The 14943-nt window shown below is 38.9% G+C and overlaps 2 protein-coding genes across 31 annotated transcripts in view; one reads left to right on the plus strand and one right to left on the minus strand.

The window, feature by feature from the left end:
- The window catches only part of SORBS2 (sorbin and SH3 domain containing 2), a 319803-nt gene that overhangs the window by 166489 nt on the left and 138371 nt on the right, over nucleotides 1-14943 (minus strand). For 26 of the 30 annotated variants that reach the window (XM_060291644.2, XM_060291645.2, XM_060291649.1 and 23 more), the window contains one exon: nucleotides 5820-5956. The gene's annotated coding sequence lies outside the window, so the exon portion shown is untranslated. Of the gene's footprint in view, nucleotides 1-5819; nucleotides 6336-14943 lie in introns of those variants that run through there. The other 4 variants (XM_060291651.1, XM_060291648.1, XM_060291660.2 and 1 more) reach the window with 2 other exon arrangements.
- TLR3 (toll like receptor 3) overlaps nucleotides 1-14943 on the plus strand; it is a 366722-nt gene that overhangs the window by 141195 nt on the left and 210584 nt on the right. The gene's annotated exons all lie outside the window — the stretch shown is intronic.

A 14943-nucleotide genomic window follows, 5' to 3' on the forward strand; every position in this document is an offset into this window, starting at 1 on the left:
GTAGCTCAAACACAAGCTAAAATGAAGCTATATTTTATATTGAAGACCAGTAGTCATCTTAAAAAAAACAGTTTTATTGTTTTTTACAAAATCAACTTTCATTATTCTTTCAACAAAAATCATCTAACTCTTACTGAATTTACCATTTTACTCAGCTTTTCAGTCTTTTACTTGGTTTTTATAAGTCTCTCATCAGGATTTTCCTGGTGGCGCAGTGGTTAAGAATCCTTCTGCCAATGCAGGGGGCATAGGTTTCAGCCCTGGTCCAGGAAGATCCCACATGCCGTGGAGCAACTAAGCCCGTGCACCACAACTACTGAGCCTGCACTCTAGAGCCTGCGAACCACAGCTACTGAAGCCCGCATGCCTAGAGCCCGTGCTCCGCAACAAGAGAAGCCACTGCAATGAGAAGCCTACACACTGCAATGAAGAGTAGCCCCTGCTCACCGCAACTAGAGAAAGCCCGAGCGCAACAATGAAGACCGAATGCAGCCAAATAAATAAATAAATGAATAAATTTTTAAAAAAAGAAGTCTCATCATAAGCCACAGTCTTTTGTGATATCAGTATAAAGTTTAGAAACCTGTTTACATTTACTTTTGGTTTTATTCTGCCTTGAATGAAAATAATCATATTTGATATAAAAAGAAAATTTCAATGATTTAATTTTATGTCCAACAATAGTAAATTATTGATTTTTATAGTAAACAATTGTTTACATGTTATAAGAAAACAATTTATATTTCAAATTTTAACACAATTTATAAATAAATAAAATAGAATAAGATTTTATTTATTTAAAACTTTAATTAAATAAATTAAAAATATTTTTAAAATTTATATTTCAAATTATAAAATGAATTTTATTGAAAGCAATTTGATTTTTTATTTAAACTCAACCACTAAGAAGTGATACTCTGTCAACTATTTACTTCTCCCCAAAGTTATCATTTTACTGCCCTGTACAGTCAGGGATAATGACCACTTCTTACTTCAGAATGAGGCCTGGATCTCTTAGTTTGACATTTAACATCCTTCTTGAATTAGCACAAAACTTATTCCTTTATCTCCAACACTCCCCTGCTGAATCCTTTAGTACAGGCCCAGCGTTCTGGACTATTCACACATGTGCACATGAAGGTCAACCAGATGCCAGATCATGCTTTCCAACACTTGGCTCTGCTGGTACCACGAGGATGCGGTTTCTATTCTAACTGCATATTTACACAGCCATATTTGTTTCTGGATAGTTTTCCATTCTTTTTTTTCTTTTTCTTTTTTTTTTCAGGGATTTTTGTTTTGGCCATGCCCTGCAGCTTGCAGGATCTTAGTTCCCCGACCAGGGATTGAACCCGGGCCCTCAGCAGTGAAAGTGCAGAGTCCTAACTACCGGACTGACAGGGAATTCCCAGTTTTCCATTCTTAACCATGATCTTTAATCTCAGTATAATAACAATTTTTTAAAAAGTGAATACTTTCATAGTAAAACAGCTAAATGTGGAATAGAAAATAGTTTTGATCTAGATCAAAACTGTATTGTTAACTATATTTGGTTGTTCATTAAATTTGCAGACAATGTACTTATGTATAACTTTTTCAGTGTTCTTAAGTGTTTTTAGCATTAAGAATTTGTTCTAAAGGTTGAGTCTTGTGTAGTTTTAAAATATTTAAATGGTCAGGTCAAACAAACACAAAACTTCTGAACACTGCTTGGAGCTAAATTTGAAACCAACCAAATTTCTTAGGTTTGCAAAATTGAACGAGAGAACTACCACTGAGCTGAATGCGTGTCAGGAGCAACGGCTCCACTAGAATTAAACCAGTTCAAAGTTGTACTTGGACCAGGATTTGCAACGGGTCAAAGTAGCCAAAACACAACATTTAAAAACACATGCTATACATGTGTTTTTCCATTAAACTAAATTCAGTTTCTTTTTTCAAGCCCAAATGTATCTTCAGAACAAGAGATTAGTGTTTCTATTCTATCTTTTCTAATACTGAATTGACCTTTCATTAGAGAGCACATTATTATTTTAAGCTGTGTCATTACTAACCTGATTCTTTTTGCTGACCTGTATCTTCTGTTTCAATCAACCAAGTCATAACTTTTGGTTCATTATACCACTGGCACATGTGTGTCTTTCTCCATAATCCTAATCCCTCTTTTGCTTACGTTTTTCTCTCAGTGAAATATAGGAAGTCAGAAGTTGTTATGATTCGAAATAGCTCTTTCATTGCTTGGACCAGTCATTTTCTTCCTATCCTCTGGCTATTATTTTTAACTTGTTTTATATCTTTGTATTTTGCAATGGGGTGGAATAGTACACTTTGAAAGCTCTTGACATGAGAGCCAACCTGCCATTTGCTATTTACCAGGAATGTAAAGTGGATGACGCGGCAATTTTGGGGGTCAGTATCCTCACCTGTAAATTGGGAACACAATGCCTGCATGACCAACCCCATATTAATAGTAATACCACCCTACCTTAAGATAGATGATCCAGGAAATCAAAGTAGTTATTGAATGTGAAACACCTATGCACTGGGTGAAATAAAAATACAATCTGTTATCTCTGATAATCCTGAGTATTAAATAAAATTACAGGTGTGGGTATTTTGCAGGTAGAGTTTTAGTTTCTAGGAGAAAGCCTAGTTAAAGAAGGCAGTATCAAACCATCCTGATGCTTCATCCTCTACTCCAGTTGGTCTCTTCTTATTTCCACTGCTCTCATCTTTGTCCCCTTCTTCTTCTCAGTTGTTTTTGGTTTAAATATAACATATTTGCTGAACAAAGCTTACAAATCCCCTCTTCCTTTCCAACCATTCAACACACACACACACACCCCTTCACAACCCAGCCCATTAGACTGTCACACAACAGCTCTAGGTAAAGCTTTTCTGAAGAAAATAGACTCTGCTGAGTACCCCTTTATCCTCAGTATACATTACATTACAAGTATCAGTACTGAACTTTTTAATGCTTACAATGTTCCCTAGGAGTATATCAGTTAAGCGGGCAAAAAAATATATATCTGGAAGTTTATTATTTTTCCACCAATACATTTGACACCACCTTTGGAGAGCGAACAAAAGGCATACTGTCAAGCAGATAGACCTGGACAAAATGTTACTCTTTGTTCCACACAAGCACAGAAGTATATTTAAGCAAAGAAAGACATTCCATGACTCTCCTGGGACTTCCTTCCTCAGCTGAATTATACCAACATGTTCACACCACTTGGTTCAGACTGTGTTGGAATTTAAAATACAGACTTCTATTTGCCAAAGATTCAGTCCCACAGCTATAAAAATTCATATTAGGATTGAACCTGGCTTTAAAACATCATAGAACAAATGGAAGTTTATTGGGAAAATGTCTATACACATGAAATTAGTCGGAGATATGAAAATAAGGGGTGTCCTTGTTTGACAGATTCTATACTTCTACAGGACAGCCTCAAAGTCGCCAGAAGTCACCTGGTTTGGGATTATGTTTCAAATCCAGGCTCACTGACATTCACGAAACTTTTGGCAAAACATGGGCCAAGTTTCAAGCAAGGCTGGGTAGAATACTTCTTTCATGTGGAACCTATGTGAAACTCAGTGGTTTTGGCGAGGTTTCTCCTTGAGTTTCACATTCAAACAAGCCAAAGTTTCAGCGTAAAATTAAGGGGCAGAGGGAAACAAAGAAACAAAAAAACCCAACAAAACACACAAAAAATGGCTTGCCTAAGAATTTAATGGCCTCTATCATGTTCCAAACCCATTTCATCCTTTGGATTCTGCAACTGAACTTGTATTGCCTTTTAGCGATACATTTCTCCTCAGCAATGCCAAATCAAGCCTTCCTAGTATTAAGGAGGAGAGTATTCTAGAACCCCCCAAGGCAGGGAAGTGTATGCTCAAAATAACTGGAGGATTTCAAGTTTTGAATGTACACACATCACAGAAATGGGATGATTAAAAAGCTCCATATTATGCAGATCTGAAGGGAGAAAGTTAGCAATTAAATGTCCAGCTTTTGGAAATAAAAAATTAGACTGAATAGCTCTAGGTTCTCCTACTATCTCAGTCCCAGTTCTAGAGATCACACTGCATCTGCTTCTAACCTGGAGGGACGTCTCCCATAGCTGACTCCCTACTCCACCCCTCTGAACAGGAGTCCTGCAGCCACTGGCTTTCTTCCTTGTCAGCAAGGTGCAGAGCACGGAGCACAGTGTATCAGTCCCCACAGTTGGGGACTTATACAGAATCCTGACAGGATCAGGCTCGTTCTACTCTTCACATTCACCAGGACACAGGGACAGCTTGCCAGGGAACATCAAACTCAGTATCTGGCTGAGGACTTAGAAAATATCCTTTGCTTGTGGTGAAGAAGAAAAGAGTGACAAACAAATGTAATATATACATGAATTTTCTCCAAAATAAAGAATTTGACTGAATGGCTAGAAAGTGCTACCCTCTGCCTATTTTAGGAAATACGTTTTTTTCATTCCTTAGCCCTCATTCAGCAGAAGTTTCACTACCAATACAGACTTCTGGCTACAGAGGATTTTTCTTTTCCTTTTTTTTTCTAGTTTTCCTTTTTTTAATTTTTTTTCTGTTTATTTTTTCTTCTTCTTTTTCTTTCTTTTTTTAAAAAAAGTTACCCAGAAGATGTGTGTTTAAAATGCATTTTTCTTTTGACATATGGTGTGACACCAATAAACTTCTTTGGAAACAAGAATCTCTAAATTCCAAGGACTTCAGTGTCCATGTTAAAAAGCAACAGTAAGTCCCCGAGGCACCCTGGTAATTTGGAGGCACTCAAGTGAGGGGTTGATAGAATCTGGTCTGTGCACCGTCATTTGCTGCTTGATTTTAGACATCTGCTTGGAGGGGAACAGAGAGCTATCATAAAGTCTATAATGGTCAAAGAAACTTGCCATAAAATAGTCTTGGCCTCTCAGTTGGGGGTCCCTGTACTAATAAAACCTAACACATATCAGTGAGAGAAAACCAAAGCTCAATAGCTTATTCAAAGGAAATAATATAAAAGCGTTAAACCAAAAAAAAAAAAGACAAGACTTTTTACTGAACATAGTAAATACTCATAACGAAAGTAAATGCTGTGTTTGAAGTTAAAGTCCACAGATCAAAGTCCTTTGCAGAATGTCAAGACATAAGCATAAGACAGGGGAGGGGAAGGCACAGAAAACTCTCTAAAATATTATATCGTCACATTGGAGAAACCTGCTAGCCGAAGACAGTCAGCTAGTTAAGGAATTCTCAAAACCGAGTCACCAAATTGTGCTAGGAGTATACAAAATAACAAAACAAACAAACAAACAAAAACTGTTCTCATTCTACGCAAGTAATAAACAGCACAGTGATGAAAGAAGGTACTAAGGTAGAGCTATCTCCTTGTCCTTAAAATAATTACTAATATATCTCCTTTCCTCAGGTAGTTGCATCCTTTTCCTTAAAAAAAAAAAGGCCCTTAGAAAGTTAAAAATAAGTAAGCCGTCTAAACAGGAAAATTAGGATGTCTGCAAGGCTCTGGACGACTCTGGGAATGAGGCTTAATTAGCGTTCTGCTGCAGTTCAATCACAGGCGGGTCTGTACTGCAGGTCAACAGGACAGAGTGCGTTCAGCACAGTTTAAAATTACAGCCACAGAAATGCACAGATGCTACTGCTGTATCCTGGAACACCGTATTTACCTGGAAATCGTTCAGCACCCCCGTTTATTCTCCCGATTAACAAGTTATTTAAAAAACATCAGTCATAAACATATCATAAACCAATAACATCACTCCAGAATTAAAGAAAAATCTTACCTACAGGCAGCCGGGTTCAACAGTTGCTCTGAAGAGAGGTAGGAGTCATTGGCCTTTTACACGTGGAGATTGTTTATTTAGCCCTTTTTAAACGGTCTTGAACTCCAGAGGTTTAAGATTAAGTCCAACCCAAGTGTCTGAAGGGAAAAAAAAGGCAAGAGAGAAGGCAAATGAGAGACGGAAAGAATCCCAGCTGCTGGGTGGTGCTACTGTTCTGAGAGCGTTTGAGCTATTTTCAGCATTAACAGCAGCCGGGGTTGTCTGCAAGGGATGAAAAAACCTTGCCGAATCACCACAGCCCCCCTCCGGGGAAGGGGGGCGGGGCAGAAACCAGGAAGCCCACAACAACTTGCTTCACTGTGCAAATATTCATTGACATTTTGAGGAAAAGTGCCAGCACGATTGAAAACAAAACACAATAAAACATTTCGACTGAAACCTTAAAGAAACATAGTGCTTTGCCATAATCCTCGCGTTTTCAAAATGATCCACCTGGTTTGTTGAAACTAAGATGTTCTATTTATGCCTCATTGAGAGGAAAGACTTTTCTTCTGATAGTTCCTTGCTTGCTCATACGGGTCTTAAAAAAATATTTTAGATCTCTCTGGGAGGAATAGCTGTTATCATCCTATCCTTCTTAAGACCGAAGACAAATGGTTTATTTCTAGCCCACACCCAAATTTCCAGTTTCATCAACTATGCTATTTTTGACAGCTACTGGGTTAAGCTGTTGACATTTCTTATCTGTTGGCAGAGATTGGGGTCCATTCAGTGACAAGACGCAGACAGGCACCCATCCCCTGCCTCTCCCTCCAAGGGCCAACGAAGAAATATTTCAGATTGGGTCACCAACAATGACTGGCAAACTCTGAGCTTTCATTTTGTTTGTAGAATGATGAATTAAGATCTACAAATTGTATTCATTCATTCATTCAACAGATATTTTTGTGGCAAGTACTGAGTCTACTCTCTGCCAAGAACTCTGATGAGAATACAACAGTGGACAAAATTAACAATGTCTTTGCCTCAAAAGGCTTCCAGCACACAAACGCAGCAAGAATAAGGACAGAATTTGCTACAGACTTCTACAGCTTCTTTTCCACAGGCTATTCAAACCATAGCAACTGGAGATGGAGATCTCTTTCTACTCTGACTGAAGGAAGATATGCGTCATCAGACCGACTCCTGATTTCCATTGCTTCATTATACCTTTAGCAACACCCCTAAGAAGGAAAATTAGTTACTTCCTACCAAGGAAACACTTAAGTATTTTTTATAAAAGCCTTTATTCTACGTAGATGAAATTCCTGAATCCTCTCAATTCCCTTTTCTTCATAACAAAGAGAAGGCTTGCGCAGTCAGAAAGTACTCCGGAGAGGTGTAAGAAGATTCTCTGATTTTAGTCCAGTATACAAACCACCTTGATATATTTTATAGTTAATATTATGAAGGTTGGTTACCAGAGGCTCAGATCAAATTCAACTCTTTCCTTGCAACTGATTAGAGAAACTACTGAGGAAAGAAATAGGTGAGGGAGAATAAGAGGTACGGACTTCCAGTTGCAAAATAAATGAGTCACAGGTATGAAATGTACAGTGTGGGGAATCTCTACAGTCAATAACTATGTCATATCTTGGTATGGTGACAGATGGCAACTAGACTTATTGTAGTGATCATTTTGAAATGTATAGAAATGTGAAATCCTGTTACACTATGCCGTGTAACAGGAACTAACATCATGTTGTGGGTCAATTATACTCCAAAAACAAACAAACAAACAAACTCACAGAAAAAGAGGTCAGATTTGTGGTTACTAGAGACAGGGGTTGGAGGAAAGATAATGGAGTGAAGGCAGTCAAAAGGTACAAACTTCCAGTTAAAAGTAAGTACTAGGGATGTAATGTATAGCATGATAAATATAATTAACACTGCAGTATTTTATATATGAAAGTTGTTAAGAAAGTAAATCCTAAGAGTTCTCATATAAGAAAAACACTTTTTTCCCTATTTCTTTAATTTTGTATCTATATGAGATGATGGATGTTCACAAAACTTACTGTGGTCGTCATAATGTACGTAAATCAAATGATTATGCTGTACACCTTGACTTATACAGTATTGTATGTCAATTATATCTCAATAAAACTGGAAGAAAAAAGAAAGAAAATACTGAAGACTGTGCATGATATGTTTTTTTTTTTTTTTTTTTTTTTTTTTTTTGGCTGTACACGGGCCTCTCACTGTTGTGGCCTCTCCCGTTGCGGAGCACAGGCTCCGGACACGCAGGCTCAGCGGCCATGGCTCACGGGCCCAGCCGCTACGCGGCATGTGGGATCTTCCCGGACCGGGGCACAAACCCGTGTACCCTGCATCGGCAGGCGGACTCTCAACCACTGCGCCACCAGGGAAGCCCGTGCATGATATGTTTTTTAAAAAATTTACACGACTGCTATTTCAACTACGACGGTAAAATAGTGAAATCTTTCAGCATGATACGCTCATGTTAAAACTATGCAGATATTTAAATTAAAAAAATAATAACTTATGTTTGAAATATATAATCAAAATTTTAAATAAGATTAACCTTATTTAAAAAATATGCAGCAGGGTTTTTAAAAAGATCTCTGTAGAATAATGCATTTTTCTGTTCATTTATTTTAAGCGGTCCCATTTTAATATGTCTTAAATAACTGTCAGTTTAAAATCGGATATCTACTTTACTTGGTCAAAATGATAAATGGTAATTCTGGCAAAAAAATGGAAGCCTAGCCTCAGAAAAAAAATTTTAATTGTTTTTACTTTTTCCTCCTTATACTAGTTTATAATGAAGAGGAAAATACATTTTTAAATTGGCCTTCCTTGAGAAACTATGGAAGTTAAGGGAACAGGTAAAGATTAACTCTTTGAGTACTAAGTCAACCATAATTTTTAAATTCCAAACTGCCTGCTTTTCACACCAATACTGAGAGAAGCCCATTGCCTCCTGTTTAACTATTATTAATCATTTTATGTCAATCTGCACTTGAATGAACAGGTTATGACCCTGCTAGCTCCCCATTTAGGATGAGTCCTACACTGCCAGGTGACTCACCCAGGTCTCCTTTGTTCCCCAAAGATCCTGACTGTCCAGACAGCCTTTCCATAAGCACCTTTTGACAGATTTGATGTCACAGAAGAGTGCAGATTGAGGCATATTTCTAAAGGTTAGAAGACTAAATTTTGGACTTTTGCAACCACTATGTCTTTTATAAGTTATTAATGCCTTGGCAATTGTACCAACTGTACTACTGTTAATGATTTTATTTATATTCTTTCTCTCTTTTTTTATTTTTACAAATAAGTTGATTTAAAATCATTGGAAAATGCTTATATTAGAGTTGGACTTCTTATATTGGTGTAGCACTAAATAGGGCTTTGGCATAACCCTTCTCCTGTATAAGATGGGGATAATAACAGTACCAATCCACAGAGTTGTGGGAGGGTTTACATGATGATGCACACAAAATGCTTAACTAAGCAATGCCTGATGCATAGAAAGCATAAAAGTTAATGCTATTATCACTGTAAGTCTAGAGCTTGGCTATCCAATATGATGGATACATACGGCTGTTGAGCACTTAACATGTGGTTCGTCAGAACTGAGATGTCACATAAGTGCAAAATGTACACCAGACTTTGAAGACTTAGTATGAAAAAGAGACTTGATCATATGTTGAAATGGTATTTCAGACATATTGGGTTAAATAAGATAATTTGTTAAAATTAATTTTACCTGTTTCTTTTTACTTTTTAAAATGCCAGAACTTTTTAAATGTACAAATGTGGCTTGCATTCTGTTTTTATTAGGCAGTGCCATCTAGGCCAGTGGTTCTCAAACTGTAGCGAGCATCAGAGTCTCCTGGAAGGCTCGTCAAAACACAGAATGCTGGGTCCTACCCCTCGTTTCTGACTGAGTACGTCTGGGAAGGGGCCTGAAATTCTAATTTCTCACAAGTCCCCAGTGATTCTTGACCACACTTGGCGAACCACTGGTCTCGATCCATGCTACTTAAAAGAGGGGTCCATGGGTCAACAACTAATTCTTGGAGGAATTAGAACACTTGTCAAGTTTGCTGGCAGAGATGCAGGCTCCAAAGACTAAGATAAGGACCTAGTTACAAGAACCCTTGCGCGAGGCATGAGTGGGACCGGCCGCCATGTTCACTGAGGTTCTTAAACTCTCCAAAAGGACAGGACTGGTTTCAGAGGCTCGAGCAAGAATAATCTTTCTGAGATGAAGAGGGGGGGAAATGGATGGAAATGTTGGAAGTCAGTCTAGCTGTACATTTCCTTCTCTCCCTCCATAGCACACAAGAAAAACTGAGATTGTTTTCGGCTAAGTATTTGTCTAATTAAAACAATGTAGCTAAGGCACAGTTGATGTAGAACAAACCATGCTAAAGGGTATTTATGTCTCAGGAAAGGATCTTATTAAATCAGATAACACTCCACTTGTTAGAACCATGAGGAAGATTGGTATTTTAGAGTAGAGTCTTCTGGATCCTCTGCCCCACCCTTAAATAAGCGAGCACACTAGTTTGAATGATCTCACCAGTTTGCCAAATGACTTCTCACGTTTTCAGGTGGCACCAAAGCCTTGTGGGCTCAAAGGGCTTCCTGAAAATAAAATTGTCCTTGTAAGAGAGAAAGCGGACCCACTGGTAATATTTAAAACTCCCAGTTCTGTATGCAGCGACCATTTGTAGCTTTATGTCTCACAGGTTGGTTGGTTGTTTCAGAAAACTTTAAAATATGTGTAATGCTTAACAGCAGAGAGTCTGGAGCCAGTGTGTCTGGGTTAGAATCCCGGTCAGTTACTTCACTTCCCTGTGCCTCTGTTTCCTCCTCTTTAAATAGGACCTATCTCAGTGGGCTGTTGTGAGGATTAGAATAGCTGTCATTTGAAAGGAATGTAGAAAAGTCTGGCACGTTGTAAATGCTATTATTGGTTAAATAATTAAAATATAGTAGAATCTAACTGTGCAGGTTAGCATATATGGCCAAATGTAGTAATTTGTTTTCAGATACCATGATGATTTCTAGGGACTTTTATATGCATGGGTTCTTGAGTACATGTATTTTGAGGGCTTCTTTGAGAGCTGTTTAAATTTTTTTCCCAGGAGAACTCCGAATTCTCATTTGATTCCTCATCACTTCCTATTAATTGAGAGGATCTCAGTAGGAAGGAAGTGAATGTAGTTTTCCCATGAATATTGTTTTCCAGGTTACATTTTTTTCCCCTCTGAAGTCCTTTGAAAAGTGAGTTGCAGTATAAATGTTGGAAGGTTTTCGTGGCCATGTCAGTTGGGTAGCATTGTCTAATATTCCAGGAGAACAATGCGTCATTCTCTTAGTCAAATATTTTAGTGCTTAGGGAGAGGCAGCACGACCGTCTGAAACAGTGGCATGAGTTTCAAAGATGTACCGAAAGGGCAGTCAGATTCTCATACTATAGAGACGATAGACATCAGATAACACTGATCAAAGGAAGGGATAGACCCCCAAAGTCTGGCATGTTGAATGCAAAATGAAGGCTAGATTAAGTGTACTAACATCTTTTACACTTGTCTGCTTAGACCACATGAAACAGAGTGAAGCATGCTCAACAAAACTGGTGATGCTTGGCAGCATCACGCCCTTAGTAAGTGTCAGCAGGGCCATCTCCAGGAACCTGAGTGGTACACATGTGGAACCGTCAATAACTGCACTGAGTGGGGAAACCCAAGCCCAAGAGGTGAGTGGTTTCAGACCAGTCACGCAAGCCCTCCGCACTCGTGCCCTGAAAGGGAGGGAGAAGAACTGAGCTATAAACCCCTTCCTAACTCTAACATCTCAACTTTTGCTTGGACTTAACAGAGATTCCATTTGGCCTTTCCCCCTCGCCCCCATAATCTACATCTAAAGTTGTCAAATCGTATGTCCACTTATTTCTGCTTGCTGGTTACCGATGTGAAGCGAATGTGTTTTAGGAGGTGATTTGCCATCTCATGTGCCATTATGCAATCTGGGACTGAATTTTACCAAATAATGTGAGAGTCTGAAGGAACGATTAAATAACCAGTATCAAATGCAAGAGGTTCTATAGAAATAACTTCTTAAAACCTTTATTCCAACTCACTTTTCTGGTTAAAACCTTATTGTTTTTAATCTTACTGTCTGAACTCTATGTGTATTTAGCAAGTGCCTCTGCCGTTTTATATAACCATGACTAAGCTTTTCTTGATATTTATATGCCATTGAAATTGAGCATGTGCTGTAGTTGCCACATATGGTAGAAAAATCGTTAAGATAAACCTTCGTAAAGGGGCCTATTTAAGGCTCTGCACGACCTGCTATCTTCTCACATCTCCACCCACATCTCCTAGCCTCCTTCTAGCTCCATTTCTTCCAGGTTCTCTGGTCTTCTCTCAGTTCCTGGGATGGGCCGTGGTCAGGGCCTGTGCGTGCACTATTCCCTCTTGCCGGCCGCCTGCCCTGCTCAGCAGTGGATTCGTGCACCCTTCAGCCCTCAGCTGAAGTGCCTTTTCCTCAGGAAGGGTTTCCCTGCTCCAGCCAAGGTCAAGCTTTTTTGTTGTTGTTTTTTTTTTTTTTTTGGAGTATTATTGCTTTACAATGTTGTGTTAGTTTCTGCTGTACAAGAAGTGAATCAGCTGTATGTGTACATATATCCCCTCCCTCTTGGACCTCCCTCCCACCTCCCCCCATCCCACCCATCTAGGTCGTCACAGAACACCAAGCTGAGCTTCCTGTGCTCTTATAGCATGTTCCCACTAGCTGTCTATTTTACTCACGGTAGTGTATGTCAATCCTAATCTCCCAATTCATCCCACCCTCCTCTTCCCCCAGCCCCCGTGTCCACATGTCTGTTCACTACGTCTGTGTCTCTATTCCTGCCCGGAAAATACGTTCATCTGTACCATTTTTCTAGATTCCACATATATGCGTTAATAGAGGACCTAAAAAGATGGAGAAATATACCATGTTCTCGGATTAGAATAGTCAATATTGTGAAAATGACTATACTACCCAAAGCAATCTACAGATTCAATGCAATCCCTATCAAATTGCCAATGGCATTCTTCACAGATTTAGAACAACAACAAAAAATTTTTACAATTTGTATGGAAACACAAAAGACCCCAAATAGCCAAAGCAATCTTGAGAAAGAAAAACAGAGCTGGAGGAATCAGGCTCTCCAACTTCAAATTATACTGTTTTTAACTCTTGAAGAATCACATTCCTCACATTCCCTCCAATGTCAAACGTTGCATTTGTTTGAGTGATTGATTCATGTATTTCTCCTCTTATTTCCCCTTCTCATCGTACCCCTGACGTGTGTTGTATTTGTGCCTTGCACAGAGGAAGGGCTCAGTGTGCATTTGATTAAATAAGTCCTGCTCAAGGCATTAAGCAACACACCATGGCATTTTTGCTGTATATTAACGAGAATTTGTAAAATAAAAGTATCTTGTAAAAGGCAAAAACCCTGTATTCTAATTAAGCAGCTGTTTCCAACCAAGAAGATTCTCTGAACTGTATTGCTTTGTAGTTACGTATTTAATTTAAAAGCTTTTTTAAGTATCAGATAGCACTTGTTTTCCCCCTCAGGATATAATATATTCTATTATCTTAATAATTTGCATTTATCTTCTAAAATAGGCTTGAAATAAATCAAGTTACCTGCATTCTCGCATCAACACTCCAGACCTTTTTCAGAACCATGTAATACACCATTAGGGTGTATTAATCACTCACTTGGGGGTCCCTGATCAAAATTTCTTTTGATTAGGGTTGTTGGAGAGAATGATATATTTGTCTGTATATTGCTAGACAGTTATAACCACCTGACTCCCTACAAGCCATACCTGATGTTGTTTATAGGTACCTGATAAGCAGAAGACAGACAGGCAGACAGACATGAAGTATCACACCAACAACACTGCCTGGTCAGGCCATTGTCATTCCTGTGACTTGAAACCCTTTCTCATGTCCATATAGTGCATTAGTTATAAACACACAAGGAATGACTAGCCATTGAGAAACTGGGAGATTTGTGATCTTGTTCTCTGGCAAAGGAGAGGAAAGGAGAGCTTTGTGTGGCCTGGGCTACAGAGCAGAATCAGAAACTGGGGGCTGATCTTTGTCCTGTTGCCTGGGAAGAGGCTGTGTAACGCTTTCTGCTACCATGGGCACAGGGACGCTGGTTATGGCCTAAGCATGTTTGAAGATGTACTGTTTTGTATATTCTTTTCATACATTTGTAAAACACTTTGAAGTCATCAAAGCACAGCATGAAAAGTATCTTTTCTGAGGCATTTAAAAAACAAACTAATTAACCCAACAATCCTTGGCACATTTCCATCGTTACTGTGGCCACAAAAGTTAATTTTGCAAGGACAGTCATACATAAGTAATACACAAAATGTTAGGAAAGTTTTCTTGAAACTCACAGAGATGAAATATGAGTGAAGAATAAAAAGGAAGAGTTGCCCAGCATTCAAGGGTTAGAAGGAACTACAGATTCGTTATATCAAGTGCATAAGAAAAACATCTTCCTAAAATGAATGCAGGTTAGAAATGGCAACCTTCAGATATTGAACATGTTAGTATTTTCTGTGCTATCTGTCCTCTAATCCAGACCTTCCTACCTCTTTGTGTGACCTGTTGGTGTGTCCTAAGTGGGTTACAGATGTTGCTGCAATATTATCCCTTCAGTTGTCCCCTGACCAGGCCATACCTGGGGGGGGGGGGGGCTGGAGCTTCTGGACCAGTTGCCTCTGGCTATTAGCAACCTCATCTGTTTACCTCAGTGCCAGACATAGAAAAGTTTGGGTGGGAACCGTCTGACCAGCAAGGTCAACCTCCTAAAAATAGCAACAATAGTCTTATTAACAAAAAGGAAACACAAGAAATAAGATGGTATGGGAGAGGCATGTTAGAAATGTCAAGAAATGAGTAATGATATCTCAATTTTACAACAAAGGGAGAAAATCACTGTTCAGACTCCAGGCTGAGCCAGGACTGGCCTGGTCTCCAGAGGAAGGTGCTAGAGGGCCTCTCCTGCCTGCAGCAGTGGGTAGTTTGT

Source organism: Globicephala melas, chromosome 21, assembly GCF_963455315.2.
Source record: "Globicephala melas chromosome 21, mGloMel1.2, whole genome shotgun sequence".
Classification (NCBI taxonomy): domain Eukaryota; kingdom Metazoa; phylum Chordata; class Mammalia; order Artiodactyla; family Delphinidae; genus Globicephala; species Globicephala melas.